The sequence below is a fragment of the Ictidomys tridecemlineatus genome, chromosome 1 (assembly GCF_052094955.1).
Source record: "Ictidomys tridecemlineatus isolate mIctTri1 chromosome 1, mIctTri1.hap1, whole genome shotgun sequence".
In the NCBI taxonomy this organism is placed as follows: Eukaryota; Metazoa; Chordata; class Mammalia; order Rodentia; family Sciuridae; genus Ictidomys; species Ictidomys tridecemlineatus.
The window spans coordinates 215,869,695-215,894,269 of record NC_135477.1 but is presented as its reverse complement, the minus strand read 5'-3'; the positions used below and the strand labels follow the sequence as shown (position 1 = coordinate 215,894,269).

Here is a 24,575-nt window from a genome sequence, read left to right as displayed (position 1 = left end):
TAGATTTGTCTTGTAGGTATGCCATCCATTGGCCATTCTGAGACCTCAGGAGTGTTCTACTCCATAATTCAGTTTTCTCAAGTTCCCCTAGGCGATCTAGGGTCAAATTCACATGTAATAGATTAAGAGTGAGTTTAGGAGTTCATGAACCAATTGTGGGGCCATCCTCCAGGCTTTTCTCCCTTTGTGATCTCCTTGATACTTTCTATTGACCTGGACTCCTCTTTTAATTCTCTAGTCAGAAAGGATGGGGCCTTATTTACCCAACTTGCTTACAAACTTCTTACAGCTGTGCCCAGGACCAGATAAAGAAAGGAAAGCAAGAGTAGGTGCCACACATGTTGGTGCTGCAAACCCACTGATCAGAAAGGAAGGTAACACTTCCTCAGATTTTTGGCTCCTGTAAACCCCTGTACTATTTCTACCATGAAACTTCTAGGAGGTTCAGAAATGAGAGACAAGGAATATCTTCCAATCTGAGTATTAGGAGAGCCTTTTCCTGCTCAAGCCAGCACTAGATGGCTGGTCCAGGAGCTCTGTCTGCACACCATTTCCAGGTTTTGGCCTACATTTAATCCAGTCTGGGCAATATTAGCAGAAAAAAAATGGATTCTATATTCTGTGAAGATTAGAAGCAAGATTTATCATCTTTGCAAGCCTTTCTAAGTGCAGTGCCTGGAATGAGATTTTATGAGTCACCTCAAGAATGATCAGAGCACACTTGAAGGTGTCTACCCCATCATGTTTGAGGCCTCCACAGCATGGCTCAGATACGCTGGATGCATCAGGGAAAGCTTGGCCGTGTCATATTTCTGAGTCCTAACTTCTGGCTATTAGCCAGATTCCTCCGTTTTGCTCTATTGGCTTTAGCTTAGTCTGGAATGTCAGAAACAGCTTTTGTAGTCATAATGTCTGGTGAAGGAACAAGAATAGTTGAAAGCAAAGGGCTAATGGTCAGTTCACTCTCCACTGGATAAGTTTAGCTTCCTCACAACATGGCAGTCTCACAGCCGTCAAAATTCTTGTGGAGTAACTGGACTCTCCAAAGAAAGTTACTTATTTTTTTCAGTTTTGTTCTACTTCATGGTACCTATGCATTTTTGCAAGCTACCTTAAATTCATTTTAGAACAAGGTGAGATATGAACGTGTATATTGAGTGAAATATGAATTAAGTATCAAGAGAAGATAAAGAAGTATATCATCGCTTCCCTCAAGGAATTTGGAGTCAAGCTTCACAGAAACTGTACTCATTAACAGCAAGCATTTGAAGGTACAGAACATTTGTTTCCTTAAGAGCTGTGTCGATAAAAAGTGTGATAATTGTTTTCAGGAAGGAGTGAACCAACCCATCAGGCTTTGTGAAGGAAATGGATTTGAATTTTCCCCCCTTTATTTTAAAAGAAGATAGGATTTGAACCAGCTAGGAAAACTCCAAAAAGGGATGTGGTTTAATAAAAGTGATGCTGTTAGAAAATCCAAGGCATATTTTGGAGTGCTGGCAGTAGGCCAGTTCGACTGGAAAGTCTGCCTAGTGGAATTCTGGGTAGTGGACTTTTTTCTTGCCTAAGTGACCATTCACCCATCACCTGATGGGGTAACTTGGTTTCTTTGGGGGCAATCATCTTTCCAGTAACCCAAGATCAGAAGTACAGCATAAATCTGACACTTGGCTAGAAACAAGATAAATATTGTTTAGGAATCAGGATATGAGGGCCCCCTTAAAGCAATGACACCCCAGATCTTTGATGAACTGTTGAACCTGAGCCGGAGAGAATTCAGGGCCAGGTTTGCTTTTGCCATCATGCTCCTCAGGTGCAGAACCTGAGGCTTTAACTTGACACTTAGCCTGAGTGGTGAGAACCTGCATCTTGAATCCAGTCCTATCTATAGCTTTATTCCAGAATATTCAGAGACAGGACACATTTGAACCAGGTACCAGTGAAGGAGGAAATAATCAGAGAAAGGGAAAATCACTGGCTTAGGAGTAAATGCCAAAAAAATATTCTGCATGTTCACATACCCTTTTAAAGTCTAGTTCTAACCATCTCTCCACCATTGCCTCCCCTGTCTCTCTCCAAGCTCTTTGCTTTACTCATTGTGTACACCGAATTCCATTTTCTGAATACTCCCTATTTTTTTTATAACTTTACGAGTTCCAATGCTGTTCTCTATCTGAAATTGTCTTTTTCTTCTGGAAAGTTCTTTAATTATCCTTGAAGGTGAACCTCCCCTGTGTGCTTGTATATAATTCTTCTCTTACAGAAATTACTTCGTTCTTTGTTACTGTTTTTAAAGTTTTCTCTGATTTTTCTGCGAACTCTGTGAGGTGGGGGACCAAGTTTCGTATGCCTCAAATTCCCTCAAAGGATTTCACACAGTACCTGATATACAACAAGAGCTTAAAAGATGCTTATGAAATAGGTAGCATCTGAATAAATTAGAAATGGCAACTAACAAATAAATGAGTCTCTGGTCTGAGTTCCCTGGCTTCTGCCACAACTATTCCTGGAAGCTCCCCCATGTTGATCCACAGATTTCAGGAATTTCTTACTTGCTTACCATAACTTGTTTCTCCTTTATTTTCTAACCTCTCTTTTAGTGAGGTGTGACCGTGGAAGTGGTTTCATTGCAGTAGGGTGCAGTACTTCCTGGCCTGTACTTCAAAACCGCCATCCTCCATGCTTCCCTTCTAACTGGCTGGGGGATGTCCCCAGTGACCTTGAAAGTTAAGCGTTGAAGGCAGTAAGGCCCTATCATGTTGAGCCTTTATAACCTAGGAGGTGAGCCCTTTCCCACCCCAGCAATAGAAAACCAAGAACATCTGCATTGAACTTTACAGGAGGGAGCAACTTTCATTGTGTCAAGTCATTGCAATTTGGAGGGTTAGTTATTTATTTTTAAATAACTAACCATCCTGAGACAGGACTCCAAAGAATTATTTGAGTCTAAACCAGGTTCTGAGTGTAGTGAATATCATATACAGGGAAGAACTCTCTTCTGGAAAGCCTCCCAGTTGTTTCTGGCCTCCTACGTCTTAGGAAAAGGTCACTCGTGGTATGTGGCAGCTGGGCAGTTTGGGGGTAGTCGGCTGTGGTGAGAAGGTTAGGTTCTATTCCTGGGTCTGCCCCCTACCGGCTTTGGGTACTCAGCCAAGGAAAATTACAGCATGTGTGCGAAAACCACCCACCCACCCACAGGGAAAATACATAAAAGCAATCACCCCAGCAAAAATGCAGGTGACGTTGATTTCTGCTGCAGGAGAGAATTCTGCTCTTAGACTGGTCTCTTCCGGGGCTTTAGCAGTCTTAACACGTGATGCCTTCCAGTCCTACAGAGACTGCTTACTGATTCCAAGCCTGGCCAGCCAAGAGGAGCACTTTGACCTTTCGTCGGTGCAGGCAGACTGCAGATGCACCAATCAAAATGTTTCTGTCCTTGTCAGTGTCAACTTTCTAAGCCACAGGATGCATATTGAGTTGACTTAGTTAACAAACAAACAAATAAAAAAAAATGCCACAACGTGCCATGTCTCACCCATCCATGTTCTCAGCTCAAATTCTCCTGGCCTGGAGCGTGATCTGTTTCCACAGCATCAGTCCCATCTGATCCTGTGAACAGGCTCCCTGAGTGTCTGTGGCCTACCCAGAGGAGGGAGAGTTATTCCTTATCTTCTTTTACCTGACTTTTCTGTGTTTGTGTCTGTGGGGAAGGAATCGCAGCAATTGTTTCTCAGGATCAAAGTTTGCTTCAAGAGTCAGAGATCTCTAATTCCCACGCCAAGGATTAGAGCTTTCCCACCCTCCCCTCCAGTATCTGTCAGCACGTGAAACTCCTTTTGTGTCCCTAAAGGTGGTTGTCCTATGATATGGTCCTCAGTACTAAGGTGTTACCACCACTGACATCTAAGTATCTAGTAGGCATCAGCGTCACTTTGAGAACGCCTTATATGTGAGTAGGCTCACTGGGGTTTATTCCTGGGGATTGTGATTCAGCAAATATAAGATGGCGGCCAAGGATTTGCAATTTTAATTGACATGCCACATGAATTTGATGCTGGTGGATCTGGGACCACACATATAAGAACTTCCCTTCATTTTGGTTGTGACTGATATTTTTTTTTAAATTGTGATTTGTTATAGATGATAACAGAATGAACTACAAATCATATTATACATACTGAGCACGATTTTTCATTTCTCTGGTTGTACACAAAGTAGAGTCACATCCTTTGTGTCTTCTTACATGTACTTAGGGTAATGATAATCATCACATTCCACCATTTTTTCTACCCCTATTTCCCCTCCCTTCCTTTCCCTCCCCCTTTCCCCTTTGCCTTATCTAGGGTTAATTTAATCCTCTCCCTCCCCAGCATATTATGAATCAGCATCCTTAAATCAGAGAAATCATTCAGCATTTGGTTTTTTGGCTAATTTCAATTAGCATTATATTCTCCAGCTTTATCCATTTACCTGCAAATGCCATGATTGTATTCTCTTTTAATACTGAATAACATTCCATTGTGTATATAGACGACATTTTCTTTATCCATTCATCTATTGAAGGGCATGTAGGTTGGCTCCACAGTTTAGCCATGGTGAATTGTGCTCCTATAAACATTGATGTGGCTGTGTCCCTGTAGTAGGCTGCTTTTAAGTCCTTTGGGTATAGACTGGGGAATGGGATAGCTGGGTTAAATGGTGGTTCTGTGACTGAGCTTTTCTACAACAAAAATAGGTCCATGACATACCTTCAAAAGATTCCTCAATAGTTTCTCACTGTTGTCAGGATCAAGTCCAGACAAATCAGGACTTATCAGGAAGTGAACCATCCCTAGTTCTCCAGCCTCAGTTTCTCATCACCTGTCCCCTTGTCGTCTTCACTTCAGTCACTTGGAGTTTTATTTTGTTTTAAGGATCTGATGCACTTTTTTTTTCTTTTTACTGCTTTGTGAATGTTACTCTCTCTAGTCTGAAATGGTTCCCTCTGTCCAACAGTCTTGTGCTGATAAGATGCCTCTTCTCCTTGGGAAAACTTGCCACTCCTTCCTATGAAAGTGTCCTTCTCTATTTGCTCATGGCTCTCCCCACATCTTCTACTGAGAGCACTATCACCACTGCTGTGGTCAACCTTCACTCATGGAATCACCCACCAGAGCCAGAGCCCCCTCCTGGTGGGGATCATGTCCTCATCTCCACCTTCCAGGGAGCTGGGTTGAGAGACAAGGACAATCAGTGGCGGGCAAAGTGGGCCAGAAGGGCAGCTGTACAAGGAGAGCTGAACATGACTGAAATAACTGGGAACTGTTTAGTTCTCATTAAAATAGACTGCTCAAGGGGAAGTAACCGAATACTCCTGCTGGTGTAGACTCAGCATGGCTGAATGCTTTTGCAACCTCATCTCACTGTGACAGCCAGTAAGAGCTGGACAGCTGACAAAAAGTGGCTGAATGCTGCACATAGGAGCATTGGACTCCTGCAAGCCTGCTAGGTGCTCTTAATTTAGGCACTCCACCCAAGTAGACCAATGTACTCAAGTGCTCCACCTCCCACATTGACCAAAGTGACATTTCACCATATGAGTTGAGCAGAATTGTACTTGGCATGAAAGAACACCAGAATGGGAGGGATATGGGTCTCCAATCACTGAAGAAGAGCCGGCTGTTCTTCTAGCCTGTTCATGTCAGGACTGTTTACACAAGAATATTCTCAGAAGGTCACTATATGGTTGGGCTTCTTTGTTACAGAAATTCTGCTTGCACTAATATAGATGACATCATGCCTCCCAGGCAAATTCATCAGGATGAGAGAAGATGTGTTCTTCATCTCTGGACCAAACATCTCCTACAAGGAAAGCTCTGTGGAGAAGGCAAGCAGGTAGAGCTCAACCTGACCATTCCATGCGCGTGCCTAGCAATTTATACAATTCGCTCCAAAGTTGAGGTCTCACTGCTACATCGATGTTCATAGCAGCACAATTCACAATAGCAAGACTGTGGAACCAACCTAGATGTCCTTCAATAGATGAATGGATAAAAAAAGTGTGGCATTTATACACAATGGAGTATTACTCTGCATTAAAAAATGACAAAATCATGGAATTTGCAGGGAAATAGATGGCATTAGAGCAGATTATGCTAAGTGAAGCTAGCCAATCCCTAAAAAACAAATGCCAAATGTCTTCTTTGATATAAGGAGAGTAACTAAGAACAGAGTAGGGAGGAAGAGCATGAGAAGAAGATTAACATTAAACAGGGACGAGAGGTGGGAGGGAAAGGGAGAGAGAAGGGAAATTGCATGGAAATGGAAGGAGACCCTCAGGGTTATACAAAATTACATATAAGAGGAAGTGAGGGGAAAGGGAAAAATAATACAAGGGGTAGAAATGAATTACAGTAGATGGGGTAGAGAGAGAAGAGGGGAGGGGAAGGGGGATAGTAGAGGATAGGAAAGGCAGCAGAATGCAACAGACACTAGTATGGCAATATGTAAAACAGTGGATGTGTAACTGATGTGATTCTGCAATCTGTATACGGGGTAAAAATGGGAGTTCATAACCCACTTGAATCAAAGTGTGAAATATGATATGTCAAGAACTATGTAATGTTTTGAACAACCAACAATAAAAATTAAAAAAAAATAAACAACAACAACAACAACAAACAACAACAAAAAAAACAAAGTTGAGGTCTCTCCTTCTCACCTCCCCTGAGGAAACAAACAAAACAAATGAAAAAGAAAACAGGTAGTGTCATAGCAGGATGCACTTCCTCCCCTTGAGAACTCAGAATTTGGGAGCCCATCATCAATTAATACCAGAGAAATGACAAGGAGATTCTCTGGAGGAAACGTAAAAAAGGCAAGCACTTGGTTTTGGGCTCTGAATGATGAATGGAGGGAGAGCCAGTGTCTGTCTTCTCACTCATCACTACTGCACTTGCTTCGAGTAGCTCCCCTCCTTCTAGGAGCTCCCCACCTTCCAGGAAGCAACAGAAACTTGGCTTTTCCCCACTCCCCAAGAGCCTGCAAAGTAGACATCACGGATCCCATTCTCTAACTGGGAAAACGGAGGCTCAGAGGTTGAGTGATTTATTTAAAGTGCAGCATAAGCAAGCAAAGAAGCCAGCAGGAGATAAGAGTTTGCCTAACTCCCCAGTCAATTTTCAGTTCCCCAGATAACACAGAGCCTAAATAAACCTACATCAACACCATATGGTACCCGCAAAGCAGGAGGATGTTGGGCATTTGTACTAAAATGGGCTATAAAGGAAAGATAGTGTGTACGTGAGTAGTCAGGGAGCAAACTATCCTTTTGATAATTCTCATAATTTTTAGTTCAGTAACCCAGGATGACATGAGTTTTGAGGGACTGGACAACTTTGCTGCCATCTATTCATTCCCGTGATTTTTAAAAACACAAATTACGGAAAAAAAAATTCACAGTCATTATGAATATCTTCTAGGTGACAACTTAATTAAGCATACTTAGAATTCTGGCTTATTAAAAATACTTCTTGGCGACAGAGCTTGAGGTCCCTTTAAAGGACTTTCCTTGGATTTTGAAATGAAAATACACTCTGTGTTCATGTGGGATAAGCAGTTTTCAGAATTTTCTTCAATGCCAATATGCAACTTAGATTTAGTAAAACCACATTGCAAACCTGTTAACATATAATGGCCATGAAGTAATCCAATGAGCAGTCCCCTGCACAAAGCGCTGTATCCCACTAGGCTGCCATAAGGGGCAAATACAATTTGTCTATAGAATTAGGCTTCGCAGTTAGAGTCCCTGCTTTTGGTGTGTGATATCCTGTGGACTACAAGCAGATTTAGTGTCCCCAAACAGATGGGCTTTCCCTTTATGGGCCACTCTTTAAGTTTTCTCAGCAAACCACAGCTGTGCTAATGTCCCTTTGTGTAAAGAATTGTTTAAGTTGAACCACTTCCTTTTACCTGATGTGTATTCAGAGTTTTGAGCCGGGGACAATGGGGATATGGCAACATCTGCAGAAAAAGAAGATTCCCTTCTTTGTGCTCTTTAGTACTGGCTGTGACAGGAGAAACTTCGTTGGAGATCAGTGAGGGTCCTTAGTTACAAATAACAAACCCACTCTAGTTAGTTGAAGCAGTTTGGTAAGGAATTTGTGGTGTCTCAAGAAATTTCTAGAAATCCATGGAATCAAGCCAGGAGGGTTTGCAGATAGAAAAAGTGCCCAGGCTGCACTGCCAGACTGCACCGTCGGGTAGATGCAACAACTCTCCCTGCCAACATTGACTGGGATACCATGGCCAGAACCTCTTGCTCTGCTGCCTCCGAGAGCTGAGTGAGTGAGTCTCGGCCTCCCTGACCTGAATGCATTCCTCATAACATCACATTCTTTCGTGGAATTTTCTTCCCAGATGAAATCTGTAGCATATCTGGTCCCATGGCAGTGACCTGTGGGTAAGCAACTGTCTAACCTCTACCTTGGGGAAGTGGAAGATCTCTCAAATCCTGAAGAGATGTTCAGAAGGTAAGTGGTGATCTACACCAAGGATATCCAGTGCACCTGCTTTTTGGCTGGCCCATCATTCTTCTTCTACATGAAAATCCTAAACTCCAACTACAAGAACAAGAACAAAAGGCTTCCATCTAACATCATGTAATTATTCCTTGCACAACAGAGAGGACAAGGAGGACCCTCTTTGATTTCTACCAGCGGAAGGCTCTCCTTCTGCAGTCACAGTCCCATCTTCAAGTTCTATGACCCAGGCACTACCCTGTACCTGCTCATGTACTCTATAAAATGGGAGGGAAGCAAGAAAAGAAGAAAAAGGAAGAATTGTCAGTGTGTGTATAGGAATAAAAATGATGGGACTGGGACTGTGGCTCAGCAGTAGAGCACTTGCCTAGCATGTGCAAAGCACTGGCTTTGATCCTCAGCACCACATAAAAATAAATAAAATAAGGATATTGTGTCCATCTAAAAAATAAATATTTTTTAAATGAGTGTCTGTGCTGACATTTCCACAAGTGGCCTTATGGACGTGGATGGCTTTTATGACATTTTCCTCCACGACTATGCCATGCTCTTTTTGTCTTCCTAACCAGCATGAGCTGAGGCAGTGACTTACAAGCTTCATTCATGTACCTCTTTGTGGTCTTTCTGGTGTGTGGTTGCTATAGGCTCCCATTGAGTTCCATGACCAGATGTGGCAATTCATGAAATTCTCCTTGAATAAATTAGGAGAACCATCTCTATTTTTCTTGGATAATCAGAAACAATTGCCTCAGTGAACACTGAAAACCCCTTTATTGCCTGATTTAACAGTGATGGAAGAATCCAAAATATTCTCTTCTTAGCAAGAAGGAGTCTTATTACCAGTTCAAGGGAACTGTTCATAGTGCCACATTCTTCTCCTGGGAACTAAGACTTTAAGTTGGCAGTGCCCAGAAGTGCAGAGATCAAAAAAGCAAGACTATTGCAGTGGCATCACTAAATGCAACGTTGAGAAGTATCTCTCCTACTTCTACCCTTTGGTTCTGAATCCCATGCACTTCGGTTACAGAAGGAAAACTAGTACCATAAACGTATCATGGTTCAGAGAATGCACTGCACCCTACACAGACCACTCCAGACTTACAAGGCATTGCTGCCCAGCTGACACCACTGCTGGGACTTCAGTAGATGTTTTCACCATCCTGTAAGTCTCGTTGCTTCTTAATGATGGACTAGGTGATAGGGCCAATGGGAATTTAGGCTTCTCTGAACCTCTGAAAGCTTTTTATGTTTCTCTTTCTTCTCTATTAGCCATGCCCTAACTCTGACAGACAGGATAAGGCTATGATTTCAGTTGACCCTGTAATTTGGCAACTCATCAGGATCAACTCAGGTTTTAGCTCTGTATGTGAAAGTGATAGATTAACGCCAGACTAACTTTTTCTCTTATTCTCATAGCCTGAGAATTTAAGCTATCCAATGCAGTTAGAAGAAACCTTGAAAAATCAGTGTCACTCATATCATTTGAATTCCTCTGAATACTATATCCCCCAGGTCTCACATTCATAGGATCCCAATACTAGGTAACCACAGGAAAATATTTAAAATACTGTACTAATGTTTGGTTTTGAATGCTAGCTGGATTTTTCACTGCATTTTTTGAGATATTGAGAGAGAGAGAGGAGAGAGAGAGAGAGAGAGAGAGAGAGAGAGAGAAAGAAAGAGAGAGAGAGAGAGAATTTTAATTTTTTTTTTTTTGGCAGATACAACATCTTTGTTGGTATTGGTGCTGAGGATCAAACCCAGGCCGCACGCATGCCAGGAGGGCGCGCTACCGCTTGAGCCACATCCCCAGCCCCTTTTCACTGCATTTTTACACCAAAGAAGAGAAAACCAATATTTGGTGCCCATTTCTTTATGGATTTGTGACCTGAATCTCTTCCCGAGATCAAATTCTTATTGGTCAAGGTGTTCTTAGTTGCAAACTTCAGAGCCCACTTTTAGATAATATGTGCAAGTGTATAATGTATTAACCATATGAAAGCAGGTCACAGAGAGCCAGAAAAATTGATTTAAAGAATATGGAACCATAGATAATGTCCAATACTATAAACCTACTGCAGGAGGAGACCCTCCTGTTGCTAGTGCTAGCATAGCATTGTAGCTCATGTGGCTGATACTGGGGTTAGGACACCTCTACTACAACTTTTGTCATACTTATGAAAAATGGCCATCTCTTCATCACTGTCCTCAGAAGAGAGCCTATTAAATATCTTTTTCTTCACATCATTCTCTTCTAAATCTCATAAAAATGTTCTCGATTCTAGGCCCTTACCAGATAACTATGCTCTTGTTTGTAGATACTGGAAACTGAATTTTCGGCTTCAATTTAGAGAATGGCAGATTCTCTAAGTGAGGAAATGCCTTCAAATATGAAAGATGTTCAAAGCTTGAACAACATCCATTCCACGTGAAGCTACCTCCCTTTTCAATTATAATGAAACTTTGATTTTGAATGATCTATTATTTCAAGCTGCAAGTGTAAGTGGGAAATAATGAACAGAATCAGATGAATCTGGGATATCAAGAGATGATCTGCATGAACCCCCAACCCCACATCTGGAAGGCAAAGAATTATTTACTCCTATTGCACATGTGAGGCAAATAAATCCTGAGGAAGTCAAGCGCCCTGTACACTGATACCCAAATTCCCACTGGGATGTTAATGTACTTTTATTTGGACCTTTGAATTCTTGAGTGAGAGATCATGTTTTTTCAGTCTTGGAAGTATAGAATAATCTTGCTTATAATTTTTTAAAAATGTTGGGCACAAGGCCATACTTGAGAAAAAAAGTAGATAGAGCAAATGTATCTTAAGGACCCCATGGGTATTTTATACCATGTGATAAGAAAATGACAACTCTTGTGGGAACATTTTGTTATGGACTGAGGATCTATTCCTCTTTCTTTTGGTAATAGTATTTTGATTTCACTGGGGATGGGATTTTCTGCTCACATCAGCCCATGAGTCTCTCTTAACCTTCATTCATGGATGAATGCACAATACAGCACAAACCATCCAGAATATGCCATCCCCATGCTTTGGGATAGACACCCAACCCAAGTCAGTGCATTAAAACTCAGGCTTTGGTTGGGATGCTCGGTGGAGAAGCTCCTGGACCTGAAGTGGCAGGATGGATGCCCACAGTTGCTGTAGGGTCACCATGCAGAAAGAGTTGCCCAAGAACATACTCAACACAAAGAAAGGTAGAACTGCAAGGCAGGAGAGAGTCTGAGTACTGATGTGTTTAAGCCCCTGCATCCAATCCAGGCCACTGCAGGAATTTCAACCACTTGAATCTTGTCTGTTTTTGTGTTTGAGTTCCATTACTTTTTGTCAAGTTTCTGGTGCTTACTACTGGAGGAGTCTCACCTGAAACATCAAGCAGACTTGAGCTTCGGGTGTGACTACCTGGTGACCTTTGGGTGAGTCATTCAGCTGCTAACATGAGTCATGGGAAACGGAGATCCTTAGAGGTCATCTAATCTAATTCCCTCCACTCTGGGACTGTTAGAAAAACAAGCAAAAAGTAAGTCATTCTCACTCACTCACTAGTGTATCACAGTGGCATCAACTAGGTTTACAATTCCACACAAAAAGTCCCCGCGCCATTTTATTGAACTAATAAAATGAAGTCAGGAGGTTTCACATGCAGATGCCTGGACTGTTTTGAAAAAAAAAATGCTCCTTTAAACCCATGGAATTCCAATTTCAGAGTAAGAGCAAAGTATAAGAATTGGTGCGTCTTTCAAAAAAATAAAATCGCACTCCTTTTTTTAAAAAAATGTATTACCAATAAGGTAGGGTCTCCTATCTATATAGTTCCTTGAACATCTCAGAACAAAGTTATATACAAAGCCCAATGTTCATTTTGTAACATACTTATCTTGTCACATCATGGATCATGATTGTTGGAGGCAAGGGTAGAAGGGGGGAGGAATTACAAAGGAACACAAAAAAAACTTTTGGAGGTAACAAATATTTGTATCTTGATCTTACACAATTGTGTGTGTGTGTGTGTGTGTGGTGTGCAAACACATCAAACTGTAACTTTAACTATACAAGGTTTACTGTACACAAAATCCACCTCAAAAAAGTCATAAAATGAAAAAGAGTAGAGAATCAAACCAAATAAATGAAGCATGAAATGAAGAGCAAATTGAGCTGGGAGGTACATAAGGATTTGGAGGAAGCCATCACCATCCTGAGTCACTCTTATACCTAGAGAAACTTCTCACGGAGTTAGACCACATTCCCTAGTGAATGAGATCTTAAAAGCCTCTTTGCTCCCAAGTTCCTCCTCCTCCTGTGTGTAATGGTACCTGGAATTCCCATCATGGTTATCACTCCCACAGGGCCCCCAGAGACAGGGACATTTAAACTGAGGGTATGCATCATGTTACCTCATTAGCTAATGCCTCACTTGATTTACACTGCTGGCTCCCAGCCTGCCCCCTAGGAACCCTAAATTATACCCCCAGGACGTTCTGGGACTCTAAGGTTCAGATGTAGTGCATTTTATTTTTTTAATGTCATGAGTCCTTCATGTCAATATAATTACCAAAAATCCCAAGTAGCTGTTAAACCTTGGGCTGCACCAACTCTTGCCCAGACCTTATGTTCTCAAAGCCCCCATCCATCTGCCCCTCACCTCTCAGACAGAAACAAGGGAGAACCATAAAGAGTGCTTCTGATCCTGGTGGTGTTGTGATGTTTCTCTTTGGGGTTGCTTCTTGCTCATTCCTCCATCTCCATCCTCCAAAAAATTCATGCTTTTTATTCTACTTTGATGTTTTTTTGGGGGGGAGGGCTACAAAACTAATGTTATTCAAATGATTCCTCTGACCTTCTGTTTAAAACCTTAGAAATGCTACTTTCTGTGCTGACCCTGGAGTATAAACCACTACGGTGACTAACACTGCAGAGTGATCACTTATTTGGACTCACGGCTATTAAGCTGGGTTTGGCCTGTGGGAACTACATGGGAATGGTAAATGCAGAGTGTAGGAAGGATAGTCTAGAAGCAGGGCACCAGGTCCTGGTGGGGGTGCTGGAGGACATTTGGGAACATGGCCCATCTCCTGGAGCTGCCACCTCCCCTGTTCTCTATCTCAGTAGTTCTGAAATGTGGTTTGCAGGCGGGGTGACCCCCTTTCTGGGAAAAAATATCCTCTTAGGAGCCTAGAATTCACACCTCTTGTTTCCTCACAGAGAAAGCAATTCAGATTTAAGTCAAGCTTTTCACTTGATATACTAATCTATGCATCTTGAGGGGGGACAAAGTGGAGCCCTCGCTTTGCTCTTTGTGTCTATACCCACGCGCATTCACACGCACAAGCCTCATTTGTGGAGATGTCTTTGAAATGTATTCACGGAAGATAATTATAGAGGTCTAACACTTCTGCTCTTCAATTAATGCTATAAAATTAATGGTCCTTCATTTTTACATCCTATGCAAATGATGGTGTCATCTCCAACTGTAAGCCTCTCTACTCACACGCTGAATATGATTAGTGTCCCTTAAAGCTGAATTAGAGCATGTGACCTTCTGGGGTATGTCAGCAGGAAAAACCTCCACATGCTATTTCCAAGGTTTCATTATGAAATGTTCTTAAAAAGCGGAATTTCGAAGTTGACACCAAAACACGTTCCAGTGACTGATCTTGTGGGGTTGTGGCCTTAGGAAAGAGCAGACAGGAACTGGAGAACAGCTCATAAATCTACAATTTTCACCTGAGATTTACCAGACTTCATAATAAGCACATTTCCAAACAAAGGACAGATAGATTCATGTAAGATAATGAGGCAGGTATAATGGAAATGTGGTAGTATTCAAATATTGTACCCATTAGAATATCCTTTTCCAAATAGACCCAGGGGAATGCTTGGTCACAGAAAAGATGTATTTTCTTGACAGAAAGTCCTGAAAAACTAGCAAAAATGGCCAATTCTTGGCTCAGGGAAAAAATTAAGATGTTATGATTTTTTTATTTCAAGGACTGTGTCAAGGGCTCGTGACTCTGTGGCTTCTGATGAGGATGTTGGCATCTTGCAGGAATCATTATGTGCACATATCTGCTCCGTGAGGTATATTTCTGCACTTTAGGCAGCTAAGATGAGTTGGAGATACTGCATAGCTCAAGTGCACTCACACTCCGAGTCAATATTCTCGCTCGTTTGGAGAGCTTTTGTCAAATAATGGGATACCATCTGGTGTTAGAGTCCTAGGGAGGGACGTGCAAGTTTAAGAGGACTGGAGGCTAAGGCAAGTGTCAGAAGGGACATGAAGGAAAGGAAACATAGTGAACCCTGACTATCCCTGCTTAAGTAGGGGGAAAAAAAAAGAATTGTAAGCAGATTCAGATGCTGGGCTGGAATTGAGGCCAGGTTGATGGATTCTGCAGCCTCTGGCAGCCAGGATTACTTGGATTGATGGACACACTCCTGAAGCCAAGTTCAAAGAGAGTGTATCCATTTATCCTTTGTGATCTGTGGAATTGGGTGAGAAACAAATATTCAGAGAATTTGTTGTTGTTGTTGTTGTTGTTTTCCTTCCTTAAGAATTCCTTGGCTACAAGAATATTGACTGTGTGTTAAGAAAACTTGGGTGTCAGAAAAGGGGCAGGTTTAAATAGTCTGACTCCAGCTACAGGTTTGCTTTGTGGATGATGAGAGTAACATGTGGACAAACTAACTACTAAGCTTTTGCACCCAGGAGTGTTGTCTTTCAATAAAATAAAAATGCCTTTTAGAGTGGGTAGCATCTCTATGTACAGCCCTGATGCGGCCTTCTGAGTAATTGTGGGTACATTCCTGGTGCTCTGCTCTGCTAGAGGATGGGGTTCCAAGAGATGGCCCCAGCACACTGTTTTGGAAGTGCAGGATGAACATAGGAACTGGATCAGAAAGTTATGGGCTGACTGTTATCTATTTCTAATGAAGCAGGGTAGTGTGCACTCCCCAGATACCTCTGAAAGTGAGCCTGAGTACATTCAAAGAAATATTTTAGCAGGTCACATGAGGTGGAGGGTGAGACCTGAGAGTATATTTAAACTAGAAAAAAAATGTAATGAAACTTCTCTGTTTGAGATAGAGAGGAGTCTGTCATAGTCATGAGAGGGAGAGGAGAGAAAAAAGAGTGAGGAGAAGTGGGTGGGCAAGAGGCGGAGGCCAGGGAGAGACCAACCAGAGGTAAAAGGTTGTGATCTATATGAGGAGAGGCCTCTCCATGGCTGTGGTCCCTTAAATAAAGTGACAAAGTTCACCAAATGCCAGGTGGATATGAATGGAAGTTTTTGAAAGTGGAAAAAGCTGAGTTTTGTGCCTAAAATATGTTTATGGGATAGAGGCAGTCCGTGTCACCAGAAGCATGAGGAGCCCAGGAGGATATTATCCCCGGACAGCAGCAGGAATCCCAGCAAGAACTCTGAACTTGAATGGGTAGTAGAATTGGTCTTGAACCAAGTTTATCTTGTTAACTTAAAGGAGGGTACAGGGAGGGTAGCTAAAATCCACATGGTACGTGAATAACTTTAGAGTAAATAGAATGTCTAAAGATGGCTGTTTCTCCTGCATTATGCAGGAAAATGTTATCTCAAATAGGAGGAGAACTTATAGAATCTAATGCGATTCTAGAAACCAAGATATTATTTAAACAAAAATCAAATGTCTGTTTAGTAAGGCTGACCACTAACCAGGTAACTCTGCGGGCACCACCAAGGTATTGTGAAATGAGCAGTTCCATCCAAGCCTACCTAATAGGGGAAGAGTTTATTTCTGGCATTTAGGACCATTTCCAAGTAAAAATCACATACCTCACAGGACATCATAAATGATGCATTCTTTGGAAAGAAAGAATGTTTTCACAAAATAAATGGTCTAATATCAACTGAATGTAATAATCTTATTTGGACACTGTTTCATATAATCAAACTATAGTATTTTGAGATGATGGACATTTGAAATTGGTATTAAAGTGAAAACAGCAATTTATTATTTCTTCTATTAGGCATGAGCATGGTATTATGGTTACATAAGAAAGTTTAAATTTTAAGAGATGTATAACTAAACACTTATATTTAAGAGACACCAGATAAAAATGATACAATACCCAGGATTAGAACACACACACATCTCAACAACAACAACAACAACGACAAAAGAAGCCCCCCCCCCGAAAAAGAAGAAAGGAAAGAGTGGATCAAGCAGGAGGCTCAAAATCATGACAACTATTGAACCCAATGGGTGAACATATAGGAGCTTATTGTACTATTCTTGCCATTTTGTGTATATCCGAAGTTCTCTTGTTCAATCAAAATGAAATCGGGCCTTTTCAATTTTCAGTGCCTCAAATATCCCAAGGAAAGTAATGCTCACCTCCTTTTATTCTTCCTTTTAGCTATGGCTTTGGAGACAGCCAGCATGTGTCCACCACAGATGCACCACCTGTTCTTGCATTAAAAACAAAACAAAACAAAACAAAAAACACTTGGAAGGTGGTAGGGGCTGGATCGTGTACCTCCAAATTCATATGCAAAAGTCCTAGCACTCAGGACTTCAGAATGTAACTGTATTTGGAGACAGTGCCTTCATTTTTGTTTTATTTTTAAAATCTTTTTGGTACCAGGAATTGAGCTCAGGGACACTTAACCAATGAGCCATATCCCCAGCCCTTTTTTTGGTATTTTATTTAGAGACAAGGTCTCACGGAGTTTTTTAGAACCTCACTAAGTTGCTGGGGCTAACTTTGAACTCATGATCCTCCTGCCTCAGCTTCCTGAGACCCTGGGATTACAGGCGTGGGCCACTGCCCTTGGTTGGAAACAGGGCCTTTGAAGAGGCAACTGAGGTAACATGAGGTTATGCCAGGTGCTAATCCACGTGGGTGCTTTTTTTGAGAGAGGGGTTTCAAAGAGATGATTAAGTTAAACGGAGGCTGTTAAAACGGTTAAACTGTGGATCCTCATCCAGTGTGACCTGTGTCCTTATAGAAAGAGAGACACCAGGCACCTGTGCACCAGGGAAAGAGACGGAAGAGGGCAGCCAGGCCATCTGCAAGCAAGGATGGAGGCCTTGGAGGAAACCAAGCCCACTGCCACCTTGATCATGGACTTCCAGCATCTAGGCTGCACAGTTTTGGGAGGGCTATCCTGGAAGTGCCTGGAGAAGCTGTGTGAAAGAATCCCAGGCAACACTTTTTACCAGACAAGCTTCTTTCTCCTCTTCCTTTCTTTGTTCCTACTACAGCCTCCTTCAGGTCATGAAAATTCTAGTTCTGCTGATCTTACATCTTCTAAAACACCAGAAGAAACAGCACCTCCTGGCTCATGGAGACTGTGAATCTTCAGAGATCACCCTGATCTTTCCAGCGCCTCCTTCCTGATCTTTCACGCACAAATAACAAATACCATGAAGAGAGTAGAAACTTAAAATTAAATAAACTACTTGGAGAATTACAATACAGTAGTAGCCTGTAATTCTACTTTTCATCTTTCCTGAAAGAGAATCATTGCCCTAATACTTAAAGCTTTTATTATATCTTAAAAGAATGTTCTTATTTCTGGTTCAGAGAGTCGTTGTGGCATTTATAATTATATTCTGGAGACAACACTGTTGAAATTTTGGTCTTTCACGCTAAAAGTGATTTTTTTTAAAAAAAACATATAATTGCCTATTAATTCCTCCCCCAAATGGTATGATTTGCCATTTATTTTAAAATCGGAACTCATCTGAAACAACCTATTTTCTGAAATAGCACCTTGTGCTTTGGCCTTAGCAGAGCCTAACTCGGCGACACATGGTGATTTCTACAGGAATGTTAAACCCAAGTCATAACAATGGGTAATATTTTAACTTAATGGAAAATGATCATCAACTTTTCTCTCGACAGGAAGGAAATGAATTTTTCTCGTTGTACATATTCTGAGAAAAGTAGGTGTGAGAATATTTCAAAGGATGTTCTACCCAATTCAAATGGACTTTAAGTACTGTCACGACCATGGCTTTGTGGAGTCTGGTGTCAGCAAACTGAACAAACAGAGTTATGGAGGAAAGAATGTCTCTCAGAAACTTATGTAAATGAATTTGAGATTTCAGAAGGATGATTAATCCTGCACAGTAGCCGAGTACCCTTCCCAAGGGTCTTTCTCAGATCCCAGGTAAATCATCATCTTTATCACGTTCCTTCCCCCACCCACTCAAAGTGAATATCCTATTAAACCTTCACAAACCTGTTTCAACTGGAAATGGTGCCTGGTAATATTTAAAATGTGCATGTAGTAAGAATTCTGTGTAAGTCACAAGAACTTCAAAATATTTTTGTAAGACACCTGGGACCGAAGTTTAAGTTGCATTTCAGAAGTCATTAATCTTGAAAATTCTCTTTCCTCTGGTTCTGATTTTGTCTTGGTCCTTTGTGCCACCACCCTTCAATGATTCTTACCTTGTCCTACTTCTGGTCACCTCTGTTTTGTTTTCATTTTTCTGTCTCTCTATTCATCAACTGTCCAAATACAAACAGCTGTCTAGAAGAGATACACATCCCAAGACTCTCCTCCAAACATTTATAGCCAAGTCAAAACAAAGGGAACAGAGACCAGATTCATTATTTCAGTGGCCAAACATCAGTTAAGGAAATAAAAGGAAAGCAGACCAATTTTTAACCCATCAGGACAAAGTGACCAGTTGATTGCATTTCTTTTGTTCTTTTACTTCTGGGAACCACTGACACAGTGACAATGCTCTGAGTGTCTTTACTTGATCTTGAACTATTTTATTGGACTACAGCAGCTCACCCGTTACAGAAATACAGTGCTTGTGTTCTGCTCCACTCCCACTATTAAGCAGCTAGTTGTTCCAAGGATTTGGGTCAAATCACTACCCGCAACCAGGGAACTTCTGCAGGCAGGTGCTGGAGTCTCCTGGGACTGAAAGTAAACCCCTCAGCCAGGTGTGCACTCCTTCCCATCATGCCACAGCAGTTTCCAGGCATTTTAACCAAGCCCTGACTGACAGTTGTGTAGCTCGGCGAGCATGTCTACAACTTGCATCATCGATACAAAGATTTTCACGCCTACACAGGTTGTCATCACAGGTCAACATTTTGTCCACCTACCTTACTCCCCTCCATTGCTGTCCAATGAAGTCCTGGAAAGGGAATTTCTGCTGGACAAGCTCCTGCTCTATGTCCCTGTGAAACTGATAAATTTGGAAAGGAGGACAGAGGGGGCAGCAGGCACTCCTGAGCTGCATTCCTGCATTCCTTCCAGCTCTGCAGATAGAGCTGTGCTTGGCTTCCCTCTGTCCAGGGCTACCCACAGCCTGGCAACAGAGTAATTTATGTGAGCAACCACTAAGAGGCATCGAGTTTTGTGATTAATACAGAAAAAAAAATTAATCATCACTTTGCAAATGGCAAAAATAAACAAAAGACAGGGCTTTAAGAAATGAAAGTCTGACTTATGTCTTCAATATTAGGATTCTATGCTAAGTGATAGCTTAGGAAATATATTTAATGTTCTATATTTCTACCCCATCCTTTTTCTATCCGGTCCCATTTTTTCTAACAAGGTCTTGAGCTTTGTAATAAAATGTGAATTTGGGGTAGAGACCACAGGGGATTGAGAACAAAAAAAAAATCAATGGAAATCTAAATCAAAATGTCTTCTCCTTCCTAGGCTGGACCCTTCTCTTGCACATCGAGATTGGTCTTCCTCCACCTTCCTTCACTAATGGGCCAACATGAGACATGGGACTTACTTTTTTCTCTATTTGAAATTTTCATTTTTCGGGCAGGATAGTGTTGTCAATCAATGATAAAGAAGACCTGAAATAATCTACTCTACAGAGGAAGTGACCTGGTCCTTAAAATGATCTGTAAAAAGCACACCCCTCTTATCCATTGCCAATGCTCAGTAATGAGAACAAGAAGGACGAACCCAACTTATTGGCTGCTGATGTGCATTCCTCCTCACTTCCACTCATACAACCTCCTGGCAGGCATCCACCATGCCATATGCTTTGGGAAAGAGGGGAGCTCAATGTTGTGGCTATGGGGAATTGAGTCTTATTGCTTCATGAGATTCCGGGTAGCAGAATTGTTCTAAAGAAGAACATGTCCCCATTGGTGTGCTACAGGAATCTTAGAATAGGAATCTTAGAATAAGATGGGACTTCAGAGAGGGCCTCCTCTAAATTCCTAATTTCACAGAGAGGAAATGGAGGTTCAGAGAGGCAAAGTAACTTACCCAGAGTCACCCAGGTGGTTCATGCCTAGCTAGAGCACTGGAAATAGAATCTTGAACTCCTGATTCTTACATCCTTTGGGATGATGTGCTAGTGTTGAGCCTCCAGCTTCAAGTGTCAACCTATGGCCATGGTTAAGGGTGACCTGTGGCACTGATTCTGGGGCCTCCAGTATTTTTAGTTATTAGGGAATCATAAATCTTTCTGTTCCCTTAATACCAAACAATACTAAAATATGAGAGAAGAAAGAATATAAAGAAACATGGGTGTTTGTTTTGGAGTCAAAATAAACTTCAGCTCTGCATTGACAGTGAATTTAAACTCTTTGAATCTTACTTTCCTAATCTGTAAACTGGGAATAATCATTGTCATTCATAGTTTTAGGATTCTTTCAAGAGAAAGATGTGTAGAGGACTCAGCACCCAGATTCCTGATAGCAGCTATTCGGGTAGAAAAATGTCCTCTAAAATCCCAAGCAATCCCCATGACTGAGAAGCTGAGGCAGTGGGACCAAAAGCCGGGTCTTTAGGGCAGAAGACAGCATCTTGTTCTACTGAGGTCCCTTTGACTGTTCTCATGCTGATCAACGAAGTACTCAGCCTTGAGCCACTTGTGTGTGGACTTACCTATTGGAATCATAATGACATGATTTCTCCAAAGCCAGCCAGGAAAATTCGTCTCTGAGGCGGCATTTAAAGAGGGAAAATGTGACTTCATAATTAACATTGGAGTGATGTGTGGATTCCAGGCACACCCCTCCCCCAAAGAAAATTAAAAAGAAGAATGAGAAAATAATTTTTAAAAACATTTTGGAAAAGACTAATCTTGAAGTTAAAAGAGGGAGAGTTTGGGAAAGGCAGAAATATTCCTTAAGCAAGTACCTCAAAGACTTGTCCTGGCTTTGCCCTCACTGCTGTGGGAATTTGGAAAAGTCACTGTAGCTTCTCTGGTCCTCAGCTTCCTCAAATATTAAATTAAGTAAAATTACATTTTATGGGATTGCTAATATAAGTAACGAGTTCTTTTAAAGGAGTAAAGTTTGTTCATTTTAATTATGAACAGGGATATTATAAACAGTGCTTTAGAACTGGTTGTATTTCAAAATTGGCTGCCCCCACCCCTCACATAATGAGGTTAGGAATTCGCTTTTGAGGTCTGAGGCTTCCTTTAACCTTCTCCAACCCGGATTGTGCCTTTGAGCAGCATGCAGCCTTGTACCTGTCTCGGAACCTTCCACCTGGCAGCTAGCTGCCTCGGGCCTGAGATACGGCCCAGGAGTGGGGTACATTATGCAAAAGAGGGGGGAGGTCAGTCAGGTGGCAATCTCTAGGACTTCCATGAGGGCCACCCCTCCTCTACTTGGCTCCACTTGCCCCTTCCATAAGGCGCAGTAAACATTACGCACTTCCATAGTCTGAGCAGAAGAGAGAAAAAGGTTAAAGGGAGGGAGGAAAGTTTTCTGAAAATACAATCACTCCTTTTTGAACATGGAGAGCTCATCTTTGTTTTAGTTTTGACATCATCCTGGAACAGGTCCCCAGTGCCCCCTGAAAAAGGCAGCAACCTCGCAGTCCCTGACTCTGGGAGAAGAGTGCCCGGATGTGCACCACACACACGCACCTGCGCACATACGACCCATGGCCTTCCTGACTTTGCCAAGTTTGCCTCCTGAGCTCTTGTCATGCACACTCAGGAAGTCATCGAAGACGTGAGCTCTGCTTTTCCAGCGTCTCTCAAGAAGAACTTTCATTTTGGAGCTGGCCTCATAAAGAGGGTCACCTCACCAACATCTTAACAGATTCATTTCTCTACTGGACTTATTTGAAGTTGCACCCTTGATGATCTAATCACTCAGAGACTTAAAGATAGGAGACAAAAAGCAAGTAATTAAAACAGAGAAAGCTAAAAAGGCCATTACTGTCATACACCATGATCAATAAAACAACCATTTAAAAAGGCAAGCTTCCCAGTGCACCCTGAAGCTAGCGTATGGAGTCTGTCATGTTTGGGAAAGGCAAAAATATTCCTTAAGCAAGTACCTCAAAGACTTTCTACCTTCCAGAGGCTTCCATCTCCTAGCAGGAATGTAGGAGCTCTCAATAGGACACTGCAATTGTCTTCAACTGTCAGGTTGACCTCTCAGGCAAAAGAGGGAAGACAAGGTGCTCAACACTTTCGCAAATACATGTAAATGTGATGCTCATTGCCTGATGCACACCCAAGGAAATGTGTAGTTTTTATTGAGGAAAAAAAAAAAGAAAGAAAGAAACTTGGAGAAGTTCGTCTCTATGATAATTAAAAGTTGCCAAAGATTAATGATACATAACCAATGGTTGCTCTCTGCTGGCCCAGGCCATCTGGACAGACTTCAGCCTAGATACCGCTGCTCAGGACGTGGATGCCAACGCCACTCCAGAAAGAATAATCCAAGGCAAGAAAGAAAGAGGGGCGTTATGGTCATAGCTTGTTTGTCCTCTCCAAAACTCACATTGAAATATAATTGCCAAAGTAATAATATCAGGAACTGATTAGGTCACCAGGGCATCACTCTCATGGGTAGATTTAACGCCTTGATGAAAGGTCTTTTCCCCCTACTCTTCCACCATGTGGGGAACAACCTTTCTCCTCTCCAGAGGGTCTATCATTCAAGGAGCCATCTTGGAAGTGGAGGCCAAACCCTCACTGACAAACCTGCTGGTGCCTTGACATTGGACTTCTCTGACTCCAGAATCATAAACCAATAAATCTGTGATTATTATATTGTGTTTGCTATTCTGTTCTAGCAGCACAAATGGACCAAGGCAGTTACAATCTTAAATCTGTCCAATTTGTAAAAATAAAATTTGTACTTGAAGAACATGCCTCGTCAAGGTACTAGAAACAAATTCCTTGCCATAGACCTCACAACTGGTTGAAATTGCCTTGATACAAGGTGGGAGTTAAGAACCACTTTCCCCTAGTAGCCTTTTAGGGGAGTCTTAAACCATACTCAACACTTATTAAGTCATCCTTACAAATAAAGTGAGCCTCTGGCATGAGAGTGAAGCCTGGCACATCAGTTATCCATCCATTAACAGGAGCCCAGTATGGGCAGAGCTGGAGATGTTCACTTGTAATAGTTGAGCTGGAGGTAGAGATTACAAATGGAAACAAAAGCCCTAATTCTTTCATCTCAAATGCTGACACTGTGCTAGGATGGACAAGACAAATACATAGGAAAGAGCAAAAGACCATGCCCAGCTTGGTAAGTGCTATGTCCAACTCTGTTCCCCCCTTTTTTAATATTTATTTTTTAGTTGTAGTTGGACACAATATTTTATTTTTTTTTAATTTATTTTTACGTGGTGCTGAGGATCGAACACAGGGCCTCGTGTGAGTGAGGCAAGTACTGTACCACTGAGCCACAACCCAAGCCCAACTCTGTCTCCTTTTGAATGATATTCTGAATCCCTAGAACTAAGCAGAATCTCTAGAACTTAGTAAATTCTCAGCCCATGCTTGTTTCATTTAAGACAAAATCAGAGGAAAATCAAACATAAATAATGTAGTGCATATAGCGTCTGTGAGACAAAACAAAGTAGCCAATTAAATGACTGCTGATAGCCTGAATGAGGTTAATTTGGCAGTGGACTAAGAAGGAGGGAAAGAAATGGCATTCTTTAACAGAAAAAAAGACACAGAGACAGAAATGAATGAATTCACAAAGGAGGATAGCACAAAGATGGTTTGAACAAATGACCCCAGCCTATAGTAAAAGTATCTCCAATTTTAGATATGTCATATTCCTGGGGACC

The 24,575-nt window shown here is 41.7% G+C and overlaps 1 long non-coding RNA gene across 11 annotated transcripts in view; it reads left to right on the top strand.

Moving 5' to 3' along the window:
- LOC110597590 (uncharacterized) overlaps positions 1-24,575 on the top strand; it is a 149,266-nt gene that overhangs the window by 114,752 nt on the left and 9,939 nt on the right. For 2 of the 11 annotated variants that reach the window (XR_013423432.1, XR_013423416.1), the window contains exon 5: positions 5,745-5,874. The exons of 7 other annotated variants lie outside the window; for them this stretch is intronic. This is a non-coding gene — a long non-coding RNA (uncharacterized LOC110597590). Of the gene's footprint in view, positions 1-5,744; positions 5,875-8,397; positions 8,988-17,528; positions 18,696-20,213; positions 23,540-24,575 lie in introns of those variants that run through there. 2 more of the 11 variants (XR_013423433.1, XR_013423430.1) reach the window with 2 other exon arrangements.